This window comes from Lygodium microphyllum, chromosome 14, assembly GCF_053477565.2.
Source record: "Lygodium microphyllum isolate KBCC chromosome 14, Lygodium_microphyllum_v1.1.10, whole genome shotgun sequence".
In the NCBI taxonomy this organism is placed as follows: Eukaryota; Viridiplantae; Streptophyta; class Polypodiopsida; order Schizaeales; family Lygodiaceae; genus Lygodium; species Lygodium microphyllum.
The window spans coordinates 8,135,329-8,145,356 of NC_141148.1; the positions used below are offsets into that span (position 1 = coordinate 8,135,329).

General features: G+C 53.0%; 1 non-coding gene across 1 annotated transcript; it reads right to left on the bottom strand.

Annotated features, from left to right (window-relative positions):
* Nucleotides 1-4,543: 4,543 nt before the first annotated feature.
* LOC148025297 (5S ribosomal RNA) lies at nucleotides 4,544-4,662 on the bottom strand. The gene has a single exon (XR_015693216.1). It is a non-coding gene; the product is annotated as a 5S ribosomal RNA (ribosomal RNA).
* Nucleotides 4,663-10,028: the final 5,366 nt, after the last annotated feature.

The following is a 10,028-nucleotide window of genomic DNA, read 5'->3' on the forward strand; positions in this document are numbered from 1 at the left end:
TGTCATGTTATGTTGGGGAGGGGGAGAGGGGCGCGTCGCGTCATGTCATGCGGGGGGGGGGGGGGGGCATCGCGTCTTGTCATGTCATGAGGCGGGGGGGGGGGGGGGGGAGCGGGTGTCGCGACATGTTGTGGTGTGTGTTGAGGGGGGAAGGGGGGGGGGTCGCATCGCGTCGTGTTGAGGGGGGAAGGGGGGGGCGGGGGGGGGGGGGCGAATTTTGGAGGTGGAGGGGAGGGCGCGTCGCGACATGGTGTGGTGTGTTTTTGGGGGGGGGGGGTGTCGCATCGTGTCGTGTCATGGGGGGGGGGGGGGCGGGTCGCATAGCGTCGTGTTGAGGGGGGAAGGGGGGGGCCGAATTTTGGAGCTGGGGGGGAGGGCGTGTCGCGACATGGTGTGGTGTGCGTTGGGCGGGGGGGCGTCATGGTGGGTGGGTGTGTGTTTTAAGGGGAGGGGGGAACGTCACGTCGTGACATGTCAGGGGGGGGGAAGGGGGGGATGTCGTGGGGGGGGGCGCGTCGCGACATGGTGTGGTTTGTGTTGAGGGGGAAAGGAGGGGGGCTGAATTTTGGAGGGGGAGGGGAGGGCGCTTCGCGACATGGTGTGGTGTGTGTTGGGAGGGCGGGGGCGTCATGGTGGGTGGGTGTGTGTGTTAAGAGGGGGCGCGTCACGTCGTGTCGTGTCATGGGGGGTGGGGAGGGATGTCATGGGGGGGGGGTCACGTCGTGTCGTGTCATGGGGGGTGGGGGGGATGTCATGGGGGGGGAGGGGTTTGCGACATGGTGTCGTGTCGAGTCATGGGGGGTAGGGGGCGCGTCGCGTCGTGTTGTGTCATGGGGAGTGGGGAGGGATGTCATGTGGGGGGGGCCCCGTCACGACATGGTGTGGTGTGTGTTGAGGGGGGAAGGGGGAGGGGCGGAATTTTGGAGTGGGGGGGAGGTGGGGCCGAATTTTGGAGGTGGGGGGGAGGGCGTGTCGTGACATGGTGTGGTGTGTATTTGGAGGGGGGGCATCATGGTGGGTGGGTGTGTGTGTTAAGGGGAGAGGGCACATCGCGTCGTGTCATGTCATGGGGCGGGGGGAGGGGGATGTCATGGGGGGGGGGGGAGGCGCGTCGCCTCGTGTCGTGTGATGGGGGGCGGGGGGGGATGTCATGGTGGGGGGGGGGGACATCATGACATCGTGTGGTGTGTGTTGAGGGGGGAAGGGGGAGGGGCAGAATTTTGGAGGGGGGGGATGTCATGTTATGTTGGGGAGGGGGAAGGGGGCGCGTCACGTCGTGTCATGTGGGGGGGGGCGTCGCGACATGTTGTGGTGTGTGTTGAGGGGGGAAGGGGGGGGGGGGGCCAAATTTTGGAGGTGGGGGGGAGGGCACGTCGCAACATGGTGTGGTGTGTGTTGGGGGGTGTCATGGTGGGTGGGTGTGTGTGGTAAGGGGAGGGGGCGCGTCGCGTCATGTCATGTCATGGGACGTGGGGAGGGATGTCATGGGGGGGGGTGCATCGCAACATGGTGTCGTGTCGTGTCATGGGGGGTAGGGAAGGGGGTGTGTCGCGTCGTGTCATGTCATGGGGGGTGGGGAGGGATGTCATGGGGGGGGCGCGTTGCATCGTGTCGTGTCATTGGGGGTGGGGGGGGGGATGTCATGGGGGGGGGGGGGACATGGTGTGGTGTGTGTTGAGGGGGGAAGGGGGAGGGGCCGAATTTTGGAGGGGGGGATGTCATGTTATGTTGGGGAGGGGGAGGGGGGCGTGTCGCGTCGTGTCATGCGGGGGGGAGGGCGTCGTGTCGTGTCATATCATGAGGCGGGGGGGCGCGAATTTTGGAGGTGGGGGGAGTGCGCGTCGCGACATGGTGTGGTGTGTGTTGGGGGGGGGAAGGGGGTGGCGTCATGGTGGGTGGGTGTGTGTGTGTTAACGGTAGGGGGGCACGCCACGTCGCGTTATGTCATGGGGCGGGGGGATGTCATGTGGGGGGCGCATTGCGTCGTGTCGTGTCGTGTCGTGTCGTGGGGGGAGGCGTATCGTGTTGCGTCGTGTCGTGTCATGGGGAGTGGGGGGGGATGTCATGGGGGGCCGCATTGCATTGTGTCGTGTCATGGGGGGTGGGGGAGATGTCATGGGGGGGGAAGGGGGGTTGTCATGTTATGTTGGGGAGGGGGCGTGTCGCATCGTGTCGTGGCATGGTGGGGGGGTGTCATGACACCCCGCGTCACCCCCCCACGACACGGCACACCCCCCCACCCCACCTCGAAAAACCCCGCTCCATCCACACCAACCCTCCGAAAACCCCGCTCGACCCACCCCACCCAACGTCACCCCCCCCACGACACGGCACATCCCCCCACCCCACCGCACCCCCCCACGCCCCCCCCCCCCCACCCCACCGCACCCCCCCACGACCCCCCCCCCCCCCCCGCACCCCACCTCAAAAAACCTCGCTCCCTCCACACCACCCCACCACGCCTCCGGAAACCCTGCTCGACCCACCCAGCCCCACGTCACCCCCCCATGACACGGCACATCCCCCCACCCCACCGCACACCCCACGACGCCCCCCCGCACCTGACCTCCAAAAACCCCGCTCCATCCACACCATCCCACCACGCCTCCCGAAACCCCGCTCGACCCACCTCACCCTGCGTCACCCCCCATGACACGGCACACCCCCTCCCCCACCCCACCACACCCCCCCACGAGGCCGCGCATCCCCCCCACCTCACCCCCCCACCCCACCTCGAAAAACCCGGCTCCATCCACACCACCCCACCATGCCTCCAAAAACCCCGCTCAACCCACCCCACCCCGCGTCACCCCCCCACGACACGGCACACCCCACCCCACCGCACCCCCCCACAATGCGGTGCATCCCACCCCCCACCCCACTACGAAAAACCCTACTCCATCCACACCACCCCACCATGCCTCTGAAAACCCCGCTCGACCCACCCCACCCCGTGTCCCACGACATAACACACCCCCCCACCCCACCACACCCCCCACGACGCCCCCCCACCCCACCTCGAAAAACCCCGCTCCCTCCAGACCACCCCACCACGCCTCTGAAAACCCTGCTCGATCCATCCCACTCCGCGTCACCCCCCCACGACACGGCATACAACCCCCCCCCCCCACCCCACCGCACCCCCCCACGACGTGGCACATCCCTCCCCCCATCCCACCTCGAAAAATCCCATTCCATCCACCCCACCCCACCACACCTCCGAAAACCCCGCTTGACCTACCCCACCCCGTGTCACCCCCCACGACACGGCACAGCCCCCCACCCCACCGCACCCCTCCACGACGCTCCCCCGCACTCCACCTCGAAAAACCCCGCTCCATCCACACCACCCCACCACGCCTCCGAAAACCCCGCTCGACCCACCCCACCCCACGTCACCCCCCCCATGACATAGCACACCCCCCCACCCCACCGCACCCCCCCACGGCCCGGCTCATCCCTACGCCCACCCCACCTCAAAAATCCTCGCTCCATCCACACCACCCCACGAGGCCTCTGAAAGCCCCGCTCGACCCACCCCACCCCCCGCCGTCACCCCCCCACGACACGGCACAGCCCCCCACCCCACCACACCCCCCCAAGACACGGCACACCCTCCCACCCCACTGAACCCCCCCACGGCGCGGCGCATCCCTACTCCCACCCCACCTCGAAAATCCCTGCTCCGTCCACACCACCCCACCACGCCTCCGAAAACCCCGCTCGACCCACCCCACCCTGCGTCACCCCCCCACGACGCGGCGCCCCCCCCCCCCCACCACGCCCCCCCGCACCCCACCTCGAAAAACCCCGCTCCATCCACACCACCCCACCACGCCTTCGAAAACCCCGCTGGACCCACTCCACCCCACGTCATACCCCCCCCACAACGCGGTGCAACCCCCCACCCCACCGCACCCCCCCATGACGCCCCCCCCCCCGCACCCCACCTCGAAAAACCCCGCTCCATCCACACCACGCCACCCAACCAGGCCTCCGAAAACCCCGCTCAATCCACGGCACGTCACCTCACCCCCCCACAACATGGCACACCCTCCCTCCTCAGAAATCCGGCTCCGCAATGACACGGCACACACAACCCACTGCACACAACCCCCTCCCGCAACATGGAACCACCCACCCCCCGGTGGACCTCCTCAAAAAACCCCCCCACGACATGGCACCACCCAACCCCCCCCCCCCACACGGCACACCCTCCCTCCTCAGAAATCCCCGCTCCAACAACCCGCCCGTGCAACATGGCACGCCCTCCCTCCTCGGAAAACCCCGCTCCACTGAACCCCCCCACAACATGGCACACCCTCTGCTCCCAAAAAACCTTGCATCGTGAGGAGGGGGCATCACGTGAAAGTGAGGCAGAGGGAGGGACCAGGCACGACGTATTCAAAGACGATCGCGACGAGGAGAGGAGGCACTGCGTCATGGCAAGGCGAGGGGGTTTCCTACCAGGATGTCAGCGTTGGAGAGTGAAGACGTGATCCGAGGGGATTTTCATGCCATGGTCTCGAAACAAGCATGGAAAAGGGTGCAGCACCAGGACTTCCCGGGAGGTCACCCATCCCAGTACTATTCTGGCCCAAGCGCGCTTAACTGCAGAGTTCTGATGGGATCTGGTGTATTAGCGCTGGTATGACCGCACCACGAGCACAAAGGAATTCCAAAGAGCTCTTGTATACTCACAAAGTGGCACGAGAGAGCTCAAGAGCGAGGCATGGTGGCATGCCATGCCGTTCATGCCACGGAGGACGCGACTCAACGCGAATCCTAAACCCTGCGCACATGGAGGCGACACATAGAAGATTGAATGCCACCATCGCGTGCCATTTCTAACACGAAGGGCAAGCATCCACGTGAAGGGCACCCCACGCGCACGTAGGAGACAACGTAGAAAAGATCGAGCTACATAATACGTGCCATGGAGGACACGTGTCCACAACATGCCGCAAGGCGGTGGGGGAGAGGGGGGCATGCCGTTCATACCATGGAGCACCCGTGTCCACGCGAGCACTAAACCCCGCGCATAGGAGATTGAGTCATAGAATCCATGCCATGGACGAACTTGGAATGCCATCGGGTACCCTTTATGACACCGTGGACGAGCATCCACGCGAAGAGAACCTCGCGCACATAAAGGCAACGAGGTAGAAAAGATCAAGTCATAGAATCCACGTCGCAGAGGGTGCATGTCCATGTGAAGAAGAGAACCCCACGCACGTGGAGGCGACGCACAGAAGATCCGAGTCGTAGAATCCATGCCACGGCGGGGGGGCGCCCCTACTATCAGTCGGGTAACAACCGAGGAGGTAGAGAGCGCCGCGTCTAGCATGGATTCTGACTTAGAGGCGTTCAGTCATAATCCTACACATGGTAGCTTCGTGCCACTGGCTTTTCAACCAAGCGCAATGACCAATTATGTGAATCAACGATTCCTCTCGTACTAAGTTGAATTACTATTGCGGCACCGCTCATCAGTAGGGTAAAACTAACCTGTCTCACGACGGTCTAAACCCAGCTCACGTTCCCTATTGGTGGGTGAACAATCCAACACTTGGCGAATTCTGCTTCGCAATGATAGGAAGAGCCGACATCGAAGGATCAAAAAGCAACGTCGCTAACACCAAGTATCCCACATATCTTGTTGTTTAGAATCTAGACCAAATTCCAACTCTTTTCCTTCTTATTCTTGTGAACCTCAACAACTAACCACAACTCTTGAAGCTTCTTCACAATCTCCCACTTGATGATGTTTGGAAATTTTTCAATGAAAGCCAAATCTCCCATGGATGGTCATTCTCTCTGTTTCAGCTTTTCTTTTCAATTTTATGGGAAACAATTGGATATAATGATACAACTTTTTGTAGCTTTAGAAGACAGTGGGATCAATTTGTCACATAGAGACCGCATCAAGATGGTGACATGTTTCCGCCATTGAGGGATGCACTTCTTGTAGAAAGTCTCTTTGGCAATGAAGATCTCCAATTCTTCAATAGTATAGCAGAAATTCTACAATCTTCCTAAGAGTGGATTTTAAAGCCAAGATTTAAGCACAAAAAGACCCCCAGACCCATAAAAGATGTGTTTTTTGGTGCAAAATGAAACAGTTGCAAATCAAGGAGCCGGAGTTCTTCTAGATGCATTTTGACACCGAAAATCCAATGCAATTGTCTACTCATCAATCGATGTACATTTGACACCCCATTTCATGGCTGCAAGGTTTGGCATTATGAAGCAACTACTCAATCCAAAAGCCAAAAAGCATGTGAGAGAGACCAGCATGATAGATTTCAATGCCAAAAGGCCGTCGTCCTGTCAAATTGCAATTTCAATATTGTTTGTCTCCTCAACCAAGTCAGAACCACTTTGGGTCAAGTGTGAAAGTGCCAAAATGAACTAGTTATTTGTAGGTTCATTGTAAAACTTGATTAAGAGGGGGCTTAGATGGAAAAAATGAAATGCCATGGTGGAGGGGAGAAGATGTTTTTTTTTTTGTGCCTTCTCCATCCCCTCAAAATTAGTATTTTTGAGCATGTCATGATTCTCTTCTCCCTCTACATTGGCTACATCAATTTTTCACTCTTCAACACTTTGATTCTCGTAAGAAATGATGTAATATTCAAGTAAGATAAAGAATTAGTCTTTCTCTCTCCTCTTTCTCTCTCGCCATAAATGTGGTTCATATGGATTGAGAGAATGAGGGGGAATGGGCGTTGGTTCACGATGAAATGCAAGGAATAGATCAAGAAAGCACCAAGGAAGTGTCAATAGCTGTAAACAAGTGTCAATTGTAAATGAGCATCAACAGCTCCCCGTTTTCGAAATGCCATGCATGTGTATTCAATTTTATGAGTAAGTGGGCTTCCTCTTAGTTTTGTGATGCATATTGGGTTTCTATGGTTGAAATTGGTTTCTACTGTTTGAAAATGGTTTATTCTATTTAGATATATCAACATGAATAGCAATTCTTAGTCATTTATATATGTTATCCAAAACACACAAAAGTGTTATTTATTCTACATCGACAATTTTATGAGTTCCATCATGGTGGAAAAATGTATTTCCATGGAGAGAAATGGGGAATAATAATGAATCTCAATATTCTTAAGTGTTTCACATCAAACAATGTAAAAAAACTAGAATTTTACTCATGAATAATTATAAAAAATAGAGAAAAAATACATTTTAATTGAGAAAATTTTAGATATCGCACATGGAAAATTAGGACTATGTTTGTGCAAGTATAATGGAGGTAGGACATAGGATTTGCCTCAGCTTGCTCCCATTTGTATATTTTAGTACATATTTATAGCTTATATTATGAAGAAACATACATGAAAACACCTCTTAACCTACCCATCACAACAAGCAATATCCTAAATAGTAGGAAGAGGGGATTTCATGTGTTAAATATGCTTCAAAATCTTATTTTTTTGCTACATTTTTCATATAGATTTCAATATTATTTTAAGTACTAAGAGGTACAACAGCATGGAGTAGTTCGGTAGCAAAGTCGTTAGTGAAAGAAAATCATGGAAAGAATATTTGAGCACACTTACAAAGCCGATTTCATATAAGTGAAATAATTGTGCACTCAAATTCATTCACTTTGCATTGCATAGGATCGACATGGTATAAAGAAGACTATCTCTTGAAAGCATAGCACTTGGTTTCAAACTATTGATCCACGATGAGTGTGAGGCTCCTTATGCTATAGGTTTAGTATAACCGTTTCCTTTGGAACTAATTTGATAAGGAATATACTATCTCCTAGAACAAATATTGTGAAGAGTGGACTTTGTGCGTATTTGCTATATGTTGACACGGCACATCCTAGGGCCACAATCCTTGGGGTATAGGAGAGCCATAGTGGGGCCAAAGCAATAAGTTCAAGGGGGGGAGGGGACTGTTCCCTTTGTTTGTGTTACAAGGTGCTAGCCACCTCTATATTTTGGTACTCCCTCTGCCTGGAACCAAGAAGGGCTTCACGTTGGCCTACAAGCTAGAGATTGTATCTACAAATGCATTCTTTTGATAAATTTGTTCATACTGTCTATATGCTCATGGCCACGAGGCCATGAGGTTGTTTTGCATGAATATAGGAGGCCCAACGCTAGAGCCCTAGCCTGTGTTAAGCCCATTTTTGGTCCCAAGAGATGGTGCATTTGTCTCGAGACTGTCGATAAGTGGTGGTTGCTCCTAAACCTTGGTTAATTAAAGACTAGTCAGTTAGTTTATGCCAAAGAGCATCGAGATAGACCCATTTTTTTTTATAAACACTGTCAAGCTAAGATCCAAAAATAAGAAAGAGACCAAAGGACTAGACGGCCAGTTGAAATCCTTAGGAGATATTCCCCTCAACATAGAAACCTGATGCCCCTATGAGAGGGAGAGGTCTTAGTGACCCTAGTGCCACAAACATTCCATAAGGGGAAGGAGGAAGCTCTAGTGCTCCCCTTCTCCCAGTGAGTCAACCCACTTCAAGTTGGGGTGTAGTTACACCATTACAAAGTCCTATAGAAAATTTGATTATCATTCTAGTGCAATCTATTGCAATTTCTGTAAGAATGCCAAATATTCTAGCTTTAGTTTCCCTCTACCCATCTTTAATAGGTTAGTGGAGGAGGATGTGGAGCTTCACATCAATGAGTTCCAAAAACTCACGTTTAATAGCCAAATTCAAGACAAGAGACATCTAATGATGTTCTAATATGATCCTAAAAGGGAGAGTTGTAATGTGGTATCACAGCTTAGAAGTCGATACCATAACCATAATCAATTTATTTTATGCAGCCTTTTGAAGGGAATTTGCCCTGAGAGAGGTGGATAATATTGGCTACATGTACTAAATGTGGCACGTCAAGAGCCCCATGAAAATGCTCGAGCATATGTCAAGAAGATGAAAGAAGTCTTTCTCAAATTGCAAGTTCTATCCCTATCCCACATGCTACTACCCAACTGCAATATTTCTTTCATGGATTGGACTTCAATATCCAAGTATAGTTGAGTAGTGTCCCTCTAATAGCGGATATGGATACTACTATAACTCGAGTAGAGGAAGTAGAGTTCCACTTACAAGCCACCTACACATCAAGGGTAAATCTAAATTCGAGCCTTATTTCTAGAAATAATTTGGGATTGGTTATGGAGGTCAAGGTGCAATCAGCACCCCCCCAGGAACAACTCGAATGGTAGAGGAAGCATGATGCAAAATGTGCCTTTATTGCCAGCTCCTCCAAATGTCATTAACCCAACAACTAGCCAAAGATCTCCTTTTGTAAACCAAGGGTTGGTATAGATAGCACCCCCTTTGCAAGTTGTGTGACCTAGTGGGGGGTAACTCGTGAAGCCATTGGTTATGAGTCCTTTGTAGCAAACATTATAGAGAAAGTAGAAGATATGATGAAATATTATACGAATATGATAGTTGAGCAATATCGCCAAATCACCATAGATGTTAATTTTTTAAAGTGCCAAGAAAATCTTATGGGTACTAGAAATCCCGATAATGTGGACCCATCACAATTCAACTGTAAGTGGTGTGGTGGGCAACATTTCCCTTATAATTTTCCTAATGTCAAATACGATATGTGGGGGAAGTCTAATCACATATCCATTATTTATCGATGAAGGGTTAGTTCTCTCCAAGAAGGTAGTCGGCCTTCTGGGCCTATGAACCATTGTGTGAATAATGAGAATACTAAAGGAGAGGGTCCTAATCAAATTTTGTAAAGGGATAAAGCCACACTTGAGGAAATGCTCAGTGGGGTGAATCTGGTTGAAACTTTGCCAATCAGTGAGAGTTTATCTCCTAACAATGTTAGATTAGTAATTAGTGTTCAGAAGTTGAGAGACAATAAAAAAGATGACCCTACTACAAGCAGAGTTAACCTTAAATCTAGCAAGGATGATAAGAAGGAATTGGATAACTAGGTGGGTCCTCTAAAAAATGAGGGTATTTTTTAGAGGAGCCTATGGTCAAAAGAAAATGAAAATCGAAAGAAAAGGAGGGT